Genomic DNA, 12,384 nt, shown 5'->3' with positions numbered 1-12,384 from the left:
AACATTGAGACTGGTTCTGAAAGGACAATTGAAAAACCCCTGACTACTGTTGGTCCTGCATCGGCAACGCAGATCATCGAGTCTCCTATTGCGGGTTCCCAGTTTACTTAACAAAGGGGGACGTGTAGTGTTTTTGGCTCCTGGTGGAATACGTAGAAAAGTGACATAAGTGTTAGAGCGTGGTAAAGTGAATGCAGGTTTATAATGTTGAGCTTGCTGTTACGCGCAGATGAATAAAGACGTGTAATACACAGCTCCACGTGTGGCATAGTCATTGGTGGGTACCCAGGCTGTGGAAGACGCTACATCTGGCAACACAGGTCTTCCATCTACGAACACTGAAATTTCATCATCTCTCTTGACACAACCTACTCTGACCCAACCCTGCTTTTCTGACTCTGAAACTTCTTTCTGCAGTCTCTTCACTTCCTCCCTAGTATTATCCACTTCCAACAAAAGTTTCTAGTTGGTCTAATGTTTAGATTTGCTTGCATATTCACCATTGAAGTTTCGGGACCCATGATCACAATATCATGCAACATCGCTAGCATAACGGTTGCCAACTGTTACAAGGTCATTTCTACTGTGTGCCGAACACTTTACAACTGCAGTTACTATAGGCAGCTGCAACACTTCCAACAAACTCATGACATACTCCACATTATGAATAAGGGATCCTGATGATGTCATAAATCCCCTTTGCGGCCATAACTGTCCAAAATCATGGACCACTCCAAAGTCATACTGACTGTCAGTACAAACAGCCACTTTCAGCTGCTGTGAAACACAAGTTATAGTAAGAACAATCAGTTCAGCTACTTGTGAAGAGGCTACACCTCAGAGGAAGGAGACTACCACTGGCCCCTCAACTATAAAACCTCCTCAGGCAGCTCTTGGAGCCCCGCATATTCTCCAAGATGGCAAGAGCCATCCAGAAACAGTATATAAACAGCCTTTGCGAGGGACTCATCTTGAATTCCTGATCTCAGCTTGGGGCTTGCTCAGTGACATACAGACATTCATGCTCTACTTACCTATTATTATTTTTATCTTCAGGCAATGGTAACAAGGTAGCAGGATTCAATGGTGCACACTTCTTTAAGGTGGTAATCTCAGCAGATTAAAGTATAGTTTGTTCATATTTAGTCAATCGCTGAGTGCATGTATGCAACAGCAATATTTTGAATGAGTGTGGCACCATGACAGTAAGAGGGCATCCATGACAATAATTTCACATCTTTCAATGCTGCCACCAATTGCTGCTACAGCTTTAAGGCAACCAGTCAGTTCTGCAGCTACAGGATAAAGAGTAGCAGAAGAAATAAGCCACTGAAAGAGTGCAGCCCTCTCTCTCACTGCAGAAAAAAGTAAAAGCTTTGTTGTAATCAGGCATGCCCAGAGCCAGGGCACATTGGAGTTATTCTCTCACCTCTAGGATTGGAACCAAACAGTCATTGTCCCATGGTATCGGATCAGACACATCATTACAAGTCAGCCTTTGTAACAGCTTAGGCACTAGGGAAAAGTCGGGTATCAACTGCCGACAGTAGCCCACTATTCCTAGAAACATACTGACTTACCATGGAGTTGTTGGAGAATACATATTTAAGATGGCAGTGATTCTTTCTTGTGACACCTTCCTCACTACCTTCTCAATATGGTTTTCTAGATACAGGACGTCGCTTTGACAATATTGTAACTAATTAGGGACATGCTGGGCCTGATTACAACCCACGGTCGTGGTAGTGGTCTAACCGTCACATTATGATGTGCCGGATGCGTCACGGTTGGACCGCCAGCACCTCCAGTTTACCTCTGCAGGAGGAACTGGTGGTGCTGGCAGTCCTAATCCATCAGGGCAGCGCTGCAAGCAGCGCCGCCCTGGTGATTACGACCCCCCTCTCCACCAGCTTTTACATGGCATTAGCACCGCCATGTAAAGGCTGACAGAGACAGGGTGCAGGGGGCTTCTGCTCTACCCATGCACTTGGCATGAGCAGTGCAGAGACCCCCACGGCCCGCCTAACAGCGCGACGGGTGCTAGTGCACCCTACACACTACAACATTGCAGCTGGGTCAATGTTGTAGGCTGTTCCCCGCTGGGCCATCGGGTGGAAACACCGTTTTCCACCCACTGTCTCAGCGGGAAACTCGTAATGGGGCACACAGGAAGGCATGCACACGGGCGGTAACCTGACTGTGGGAGTTTGGCGGATGGCCTTTTCCATCTGGCAAACTCATAATGACCCCCTTTATGTTCATTCTCAGCCAAGTGGTTCAGCACTGCAATGGGTTCTTGTTTACAGGCTTTCTGGGTATCCAACACTACTAGCAGGTGGTTGATATACTGAACCAGACTGGAGTTACAAGTCATTACCAATGACGCCAAATTCTTTTTGAGGATGTGGTTGAAAATCAAAGGGCTCTCTGTAGATCATTGTGGTATTTGGCACCCTGGAAAATACCTATTGTGGAACTGGAAGGCAAAAAAGTACTGACTGATCACATGGAAAGGTATAAATAAGAAGGCCTAACACAATTCGATCACAGTAAACCACTTGGCCTCTCCTGGGGTCTGAAATAATATTAATGCTGGTTTCTGTACCACAGGATACCAATATAGGTAATCTTTCCAAGGTCCTGCATAACGTGATACTTTCTGCTGGATTTAAGCAGGCCCATATAGGGTGGGTTACAGGGACCCTCCATTATCTCTTTTTAAAATGCCTTGTGTAATCTCAGCTATTGTTTCAGGCATTAGATTGTACTGAGAAGTTTGTGGGTATTCAGCATTGGGCTCAAAATATATACAGACAGGCACATCTTCTTTTATGACACCTGTGTCTTTTCCTTAGATGTCCCAGAGTCAGGATTCTCCGGATCCTTAAGATCTGGTGGTAAGTCATATGTTGTTATCAAAGGGTACAGCTGAACAACTGCCCTTTGGCATTCTATTATGAAATCCACATCTTCATCATGAGTCTGAAACCCCACACACTTCATGTGCAATAGATGGTGTTTTTTAGTTTACACTGCAGGTCCTGCCCTAAAAGTTGACAGGACAGGAATCACACACCACAAACTGATCTCTCTCCTCAAAGGATCCTATTTTAACAGAAACTTCCTTTGTATTAGCCACTCCTACAACTTGGATTATTTTTCCCCGAAAGGAGTAGGTTTGGAACTTCTGTTGTTTTAATAGTGGAATGGGTAGCATCTGGGTCAAGCAGAAATGACATGGGGTGGCCATTTACCTCTCCCTTTATGAATGGTCCACTCTGTGCTTCCTATAAGTCTGTGCCAAATATGCAATTTCCCTCTCCCATGAGGCACCGACTGACTGGTGACTGGTCAGAGCTTTAACACTCAAGTGAATAAACATGGAAACTATTGAATTTAGTTTTGGTTTTGGAAAGAGTTCTGGTTAAAATTTGGAGCCTGACTGGCATTGAATCAGGCACTCTGCTGAGGCACAGAGGCTTGGAGAACCTATATCATTGGAGCTTGTGGCAAATTAAGCCCTTACATCCTTGGCCTTGGCACATTCTGTAGCTATACGGGTTACTAAACTGTGTCTGCACAAACCCTGAATTTTGAACTTGATTATCACTCACTTCCCTAATGGGTTTGAGGCGACACTCACTCTTCCAATGCCCCAGACTATTACAATAATGATGATGATTAGATTTCTTTAACATTGCCATATCATTACCAGTACTTGGGTCCATAGGGATGCCACAATCCCTACCCTGTAGAAAACCATTTCCACCCTGCATCACAGGTCCTTGTTGTGGACATGCACCACTGTGCATGCCACCAACATTTCCTGTTTACGGTTGATTCTGACCTACCATTTGTGCTGCCTTCATCTGAACCAACATAAGCCTTTCCTTGATCTGCTCCTGTTTCATGTCCTATTTGTCACTGCAATATTTTGCATGACACAAGATCTCATCAATCGATTTATTTTGTCAATAAATTAAATGCTGCTGAATTACCAAGCTAATCTCAGGCCGCAATCTTATCACAAACAGGGACACAGAACTCCCTATATCTTTGCTTTTGGGATTTTCCATCCCGCTATGCTGCTTGAAAACTTGCAACAATTTCTCATAAAATGCATATACTGTTTCTTTAGGTTCTTGAGTGGTTCTGTCAGTCCTGACCCAATCAATGCTCTTTGCTGACACATTCTCTTTCAAAAATGTAATCACCTGTTGCTAATTTGTTAACACAACGTAATGGGGCATGAGTCATTGGGTTCCTTTCAAGCTCCTTTCCCAGCCACAGTACAGCCACTTTAAACTTTGCCCACAAATCGCTTGTTATCCCAATATTGAAAAGGGTACACCCAGAGGGACATTTTGCACACTGCCTTGGGCCCTGGTGAGGGGACTACCTGTCCCAGATCACTCTGACCCAGGAGGGGGGCCTGCACATTGCTGCATCACTGCTCCTTGCCACCCTGCGCTACAAAGCACCAAGGGCCTTCCCACGGCACTGGGCACCCAGCGTGCATGTTACACGCCACCTTGGGCGCTGGTGAGGGGACAACCTGTCCCAGACTGCTCTGCCCAAGGAGCAGGGGCAGCACATTGCTGCACCACTGCTCCTTGCTGCCTGAACTATTAAGAGCCAAGGGTCTTCTTGCAGCGCGGGGCACCCAGCGGGACAATTTGCATGCCACCTTGGGCCCTGGTGAGGGGACTACCTGTCCCAGACTGCTCTGCCCCAGGAGGAAGGGCCGCACATTGCTGTATTTCTGCTCCTTGCCACCTGTGCTATAAAGCGCCAAGAGTCCTCCCATGGCACAGGATGTGCGCAGGGTGTGCCTGAGTGAAGCCCTGGACATAGGCAGGCCCATCCTGTGCCCGTCGGTGACAGAGGAGGCAGGGCAGGTGCATCCTCCTTAGTTCTGCAATAAAATGCCTCTGTAACTCTGGGATAAAACCTAACACAATTTTCTTGTTTCCAAAGGTAATTTATTATCTGACGACTAGTTGTATCCCTCTTTCCTTTGAAAGGCTTGTTTCAGTTTGCTTCGCTGTATGCCCTTGTACTATTCTCAACTCTGAGGTTGTCAACATCAGGACAGTGTGCGCTCTACGGGTGACTGGAATGCAAAAACGCAATTCATTCCTCGTGTTTAACTCTTGATATTCATTGTGCGCTACCATTTCTTGGCATTTACATGGTGGCATTCGAATCGTCAAGACGCGCGATTCATTCCTTGTGTTTAACTCTTGATATTCATTGTGCGCTACCATTTCTTGGCATTTACATGGTGGCATTCGAATCGGCAAGATGTGTGATTCATTCCTTGTGTTTAACTCTTGATATTCATTGTGCGCTACCATTTCTTGACAGTTACATGGTGGCATTCGAATCGGCAAGACGCGCAATTCATTCCTTGTCTTTAACCCTTGATACTCATTGTGCGCAACCATTTCTTGGCATTTACATGGTGGCGTTCGAATAGGCAAGATGTGCGATTCATTTCCTTACATTTCACTCTTGATACGCATTATGCGCAAGCATTTCTTGGCATTTACATTGTGACATTCGAATCGGAAAGACGCGCAATTCATTCCTTGTGTTTAACTCTTGATACTCATTGTGCGCAACCATTTCATGGCATTTACATGGTGGCATTCGAATCGGCAAGACGCGCAATTCATTCCCGCAATTAAAACTTGATGTTTCTGATCGCTTGCAGTGTGCGTGATCATTTCATGGTATTTGCATATTCTTGTTGAAATCAGCAATGTGCGCAATTCATGTTTCTGCATTTAAAACTAAGGTTGTCATTACAACATTGGCGGTAAAAGCCGCTTACCGCCGTGCAGAAGACCGCCAACATACCGCTGCGGCTGCGGAATTCCGCCACAGCTATTATGACCCACATTTCGAAATCCGACAAAATTCAGACACCCACACAAGTCCGCCACACCCAAGGCCAGTGATAAACTGGCAAAAACAAAACCTCCACCATCACGCCAACAGAAATACGCCCACACTATCACGACACATGAATCCACGCGGCGGTCTTTAGACCGCGGTGTTCCATTGGCGGTACACACCGCCGCGCTCAAAATGCACACACACATACAAAACTCCGCCACATTGGACAATTCGAAATACGCACACCTGATACACATACACACACCACTCCCACACACCCAATACAATATAAAACACACACCCACATCACCCAGAAACCCCTACGACCACTATTACAGAGAGAAGGCCAGAGAGAGACACCACCATCCACAAACTAGCAGCCACAGGCACTCAACACCATCACCCACACAACTTCCACGCACAAAACACCACACACCACTACATATCACCACACTTATCACCACACACACCACCCCACACATCACCTACACCACCCCATGGCACGGCAAAGACACCCCAGGTTCTCGGAGGAGGAGCTCAGGGTCATGGTGGAGGAAATCGTCCGGGTAGAGCTACAGCTATTTGGAGCACAGGTGCAGCACACCTCAATTGCAAGGAAGATGGAGCTATGGAGAAGAATAGTCAACAGGGTAAACGCAGTGGGACAACACCCAAGAAATCCGGACGACATCAGGAAGAGGTGGAACGACCTACGGGGGAAGGTGCGTTCCGTGGTCTCAAGACACCACCTGGCGGTTCAGAGGAATGGCGGCGGAACCCCACCTCCTCCCCCACAACTAACAACATGGGAGGAGCAGGTCTTGGCGATTCTGCATCCTGAGGGCCTCGCAGAAATCAGTGGAGGAATGGACTCTGGTAAGTCAAAGCTTTACTAATATATCCCCCACACTTCCTGCATGCCATCACACACTCCTACCCGTACCCTCACCCTCAGCACTCCACCAACTCACATATACCCCACTATCACAAACCACCCATCCCAACACCAAGCCCTGCATGCAACCCCAACGCATGGACACCCATCACTAAAGCATGCCCACTGCACATACCCATACAACCCCCTAAACCATCATTACACAAGTCCCCACATAGGAATGCAAGCACTGGGGTACACCGGTCACCCACCCATTGCCCACCATGACACACACAGATGCAATAATTAAGCTTTTACACCCCTGCAGGACCACTACCCAACGTCACCAGACAGGAGGGTCCAGACATCACTACCCCACCCACAGAAGAGGCCCACAGTGATGACAGCAGCTCTGTCCAACTGGATCCAGATGACCAGCCCGGACCATCGTGGGCCTCGGGACAGTCGGTTCCCCTCGCACAGGCACAGGCCACCACAGACCTTCCACCCTCTGGTAACACCAGCACAGCACCCACCCAGCGGGCCCATACCTCCGTACCCAGGACACGTCAATCAGCAGTGTGTCCACCACTACAGAGAACCCAGGATAACCCACCACCCCAACAACAACAGGGACCTGGGGGCAGTGGCAGTGGGCACACAGTCCAGGGGACGGAGGCCCAGGAACACAGGGGAATTGGGAGGACTGCTGTGCGACAGGGGACGGACAAGCCAAGGGAACCCACTCTCCACGAGGCCCTCTCCTCCATCATGGAAGCATGCCACCACTCCCAGGAAACGATGGCAACGGTCCTGGCCAAGTTTCAGGAGACCCAGCGCATGCAGGAGGAACAGTATCTGGGGTTCAGGGAGGAACTCAGAACCATCAGCTCCGCCCTGGGCACCATAGTAGGGGTGCTGAAGGAAATACTAAACACCAGGAGGGACACTGTGGCACTCCAAGGGGCCCCTGACACTAGCATGGACGATGAACTGCCCACCACCTCCGCCGGCGCTAGTGGACAGGAGGCACTGCCACAGGACCACAACACCAGCACCCCACCCCCTGCAGATGGAGAACCACCCCGCAAGCGGTCCCTGAGATCCAGGAACAAGACAGAGCACAATGCCAAGACCCCCACCAAGAAATGAGACCACCCTGATTGTCAACCCACTGTCCCACTTTATCACCCTGTCCATATTGGAACTGCCCCAGCTCCACTTCCTATGCCCATATGGGCAATGCACCTATGAGACAAATAGACTTGACTCTGCCATGGACACTCCTCCGCCATCACCCCTCACCATTTAACTTCCCCCTCCAATATTTTGCATTTAAATAAACACACCTAAAGCACCAAGATCTGGAGTCTGTCTGTGATTTTGAAATAGTGTATTTGCAATTACAGTGACAAAATTTCCAGGAATTACTAATGTCAACATACCTATATCACACAGCTCTAGTCCATGAGCAATCTAAGCAGATGACACACGTTGGGATCCACACCTGTGAAACCGTAAGGGAAAGTGACAACTCCGTGACCATACACTGGGTGAAATCGACAGACAGGATAGAGGTAGAAATGTAAAAGTACATGTAGTAGGCAGGAATGTATTCTCACCTGTGTTTCACTGGAAATATTGTTGGATGACTGAGTCCCTGTTGTCAATGTCTTCTTCCTCTGCTTCCTCCTCATCACTGTCCATAGGCTCCACAACTGCCACAACACTGCCATCTGGACCATCCTCCTGCAGAAAAGGCACCTGTCGTCGCAAAGCCAAATTATGAAGCATACAGCAGGCCACGATGATCTGACACACCTTCTTTGGCAAATAGAATAGGGATCCACCTGTCATACGGAGGCACCTGAACCTCGCCTTCAGGAGGCCGAAGGTGCGTTCGATCACCCTCCTAGTCCGCCCATGGGCCTCATTGTAGCGTTCCTCTGCCCTGGTCCTGGGATTCCTCACTGGGGTCAGTAGCCATGACAGGTTGGGGTAACCAGAGTCCCCTGATAGCCACACCCGGTGCCGCTGTAGTAGACCCATCACATAAGGGATGCTGCTATTCCGCAGATGTAGGCGTCATGCACTGAGCCAGGGAACATGGCATTCACGTGGGAGATGTACTGGTCTGCCAAACATACCATCTGTACATTCATGGAATGATAACTCTTCCGGTTTCTGTACACCTGTTCACTCCTGTGGGGGGGGACCGAAGCCACATGGGTCACATCAATGGCACCTATGATGTTGGGGATATGTCGAAGGGCATAAAAGTCACCTTTCACTGTAGGCAAATCCTCCACCTGAGGGAAAACGATGTAGCTCCGCATGTGTTTCAGAAGGGCAGACAACACTCTGGACAACACGTTGGAAAACATAGGCTGGGACATCCCTGATGCTATGGCCACTGTTGTTTGAAAAGACCCACTTGCAAGGAAATGGAGCACTGATAGCACCTGCACTTGAGGGGGGATTCCTGTGGGATGGCAGATTGCTGACATCAGGTCTGGCTCCAACTGGGAACAAAGTTCCTGGATTGTGGCACGGTCAAACCTGTAGTTGATGATCAAATGTCTTTCCTCTATTGTCGACAGGTCCACCAGCGGTCGGTACACCGGAGGATTCCGCCATCTCCTCACATGTCCCAGCGAACGGTGCCTATGAAGGACAACAGCGACCACAGAGTCAAACAACTCAGAGGTATGTACCCACAGTCTACACAGAACACCATTCATACACAAAATGTGGCCTGTATGTGTGTTGAGAGTAGGCCTAGGTATGTGTGACGCAGTTGGTAATTAGGCCATGTGGGCCCCTGAAATGGCGGCTGCCTGACCTCTAAAGCGGGACAATGGGATGTGAGGTAACTGCGCTGGCGTTGTACACCGTCACGGTAGGCGGGCGAAGACCGCGGCGCAATGCTGCATTGGTTGACATTGGACCTTATAGGTCCCAGGAGCAAATGACGACCCCACCTCTGTAGAGTGCCACATACTGCTATTCATGCCCCAGGGTCATCTATGTGTACAGATGTCGTCCATAGCCTTGTAGGCCATTTCCCAGGAATTGCACTGTAGAGGCCAACAGCGCAACATAGTGCATGGAGCTGCTGTGTATGTATTGTCCGCCAACGGTAGCGGTAAGCCATGCACTCAACCTGTCTTTCTACTTCCCCCCCCCTTTTTTTGTGGTCTCCCTGTTCTTGTGTGCATTAGCATCATCAGGCGGAGGTACAGTGGCACCGGAGCACGTAGGAGCTGTATCTCACATGGGCATGGAGGCCCACACTACGGACTCGGAATACACCAGTGGAACGGAGGGCGAGGGGAGCACCACAGCAGTCACAGGATCTGCAACCAGCGACACAGACTCGTCCTCCGATGGGAGCTCCCTTGTGGTGGCGGCAACATCTGTGCCCCCCACTACTACAGGTACAGCCGCCACCCCCCCTACCAGCACCACCCTCCCAGCAGCCCCTCAGCGTGTGCCCCATGCCAGCTCACCCAGGAGGGTGGGCATCACCTTCACCCCAGGCACCTCAGCCCCTACCCCTGTCACCTTTGCTGCCCTCAGTGAGGAGGCCATTGACCTCCTCAGGTCCCTCACTGTTGGGCAGTCTACCATTTTGAATGCCATTCAGGGTGTAGAAAGGGAGTTGCAACACACAAATGCATTCCTGGACGGCATTCATTCTGGTCAGGCTGCCCTTCATCAAACCCTTCAAACTCTGGCCTCAGCACTGATGGCAGCCATTGTCCCTGTGTCTAGCCTCCCCCCTCCAACTTCCTCCACCCAGACCCAATCCCCTGTACCTCTGCCTATCCCAAGCACACCATCAGACCAGCCTGCACACACCTCACTACACAGGGGAGGCTCAGGCAAACATAAGCACCACACATCCCACAGGCACTCATGCAAGCATCACACACATATGGACACACCAACATCCACTGCCTCCACTATGTCCCCCTCCTCGTCGTCTCCCTCCTCCTTCCCAGTCTCGTCCACACACACACCTGCATGCACTACCACTACAGCCACTACGTCCCGCAGAAGCACACCCACCACCACACCCCGCTCACGTGCACTCACCACCCCCAGTACCATTCACACGTCCCCTGTGTCCTCTCCCAGTGTGTCTGTGACGCCCCCTCCGAAGATACACAAACGCAGGCACACACCCACCCAACGGCCATCCACCTCACGACAGCCTCCAGCGCATGCACCTGCACCCAAATCCACAAAACTTACACCTCCTACAACCACAACCTCTTCCTCCACTCCCAAACCCCCTCGAGCTACCCGTCCCAGTGTGTCCAAAAAACTTTTCCTGTCCCCCTTAACCTATTCCCCCCCCTCCAACTCATAGGTCCCGTACTAGCACCTCAGCCAAAAAATCTCCGGGACCAGTGGTGCCTGTTGTTACAGGTATGTGGATTGCACCGGCCACCAGGGCAGCCAGTCTGGCATGGAGCCACAGCACAGCCAGTCCCCCCTGTGAAGCACCAGAAGTTGGACAGTGCCCGGCGGGAGAGGGGAAGACTCCAGCCAGCCAAGCCGCTCACAGGGGTCCCGGGGGGAGTGTGGACTCAGCTGTGACTCCTCCCAAGGTGGGGAAGGGGCAGAGGAAACCTGCAAAGTCTGGGAGGAGCAGCATGGCGGAGAAGACCGCCATCATCCTCGCCGGCCAGGATGCCAGCCCCATCGTCACTGCCCAGGAGGAGGCCACCGCCAGCCCCTTCGTCACTGCCCAGGAGGAGGCCACCGCCAGCCCCATCGTCACTGCCCAGGAGGAGGCCACCGCCAGCCCCATCGTCACTGCCCAGGAGGAGGCCACCGCCAGCCCCATCGTCACTGACCAGGAGGAGGCCACCGCCAGCCCCATCGTCACTGCCTAGGAGGAGGCCACCGCCAGCCCCATCGTCACTGCCCAGGAGGAGGCCACCGCCAGCCCCATCGTCACTGCCCAGGAAGAGGCCACCGCCAGCCCCATTGTCACTGCCCAGGAAGAGGCCACCGCCAGCCCCATCTTCACTGCTTAGGAGGGCCCCGCAAGCCACAGCCCAGCTGAACCATGAAGGACCTCCAGCCACAGGCCAGCTGGGCAATGACGGACCACCATGGCAAGCACCGCTGAACAGGGCAAGGACTGCTGAACAGGGCAAGGACTGCTGAACAGGACAAAGACCGCCATGGAAAGCACTGCTGAACAGGCCAAGGACTGCTGAACAGGTCAGAAACTGCCAACAAAAGCACCGCTGAACAGGGCAAGCACCGCTGAACAGGGCAAGCACCGCTGAACAGGGCAAAGACCGCCATGGCAAGCACAGCTGAACAGGGCAAGCACTGCTGAACGGGGCAAGGACCGCTGAACAGGGCAAGGACCGCTGAACAGGGCAAAGACCGCCATGGCAAGCACTGCTGAACAGGGCAAGCACCGCTGAACAGGTCAGAAACTGCCAACTCAAGCACCGCTGAACAGGGCAAGGACTGCTGAACAGGGCAAGGACCGCTGAACAGGGCAAAGACCGCCATGGCAAGCACTGCTGAACAGGGCAAGCACCGCTGAACAGGTCAGAAACTGCCAACTCAAGCACTGCTGA

Source organism: Pleurodeles waltl, chromosome 4_2, assembly GCF_031143425.1.
Source record: "Pleurodeles waltl isolate 20211129_DDA chromosome 4_2, aPleWal1.hap1.20221129, whole genome shotgun sequence".
Taxonomy (NCBI): Eukaryota; Metazoa; Chordata; class Amphibia; order Caudata; family Salamandridae; genus Pleurodeles; species Pleurodeles waltl.
This window is presented reverse-complemented; position numbering follows the sequence as displayed.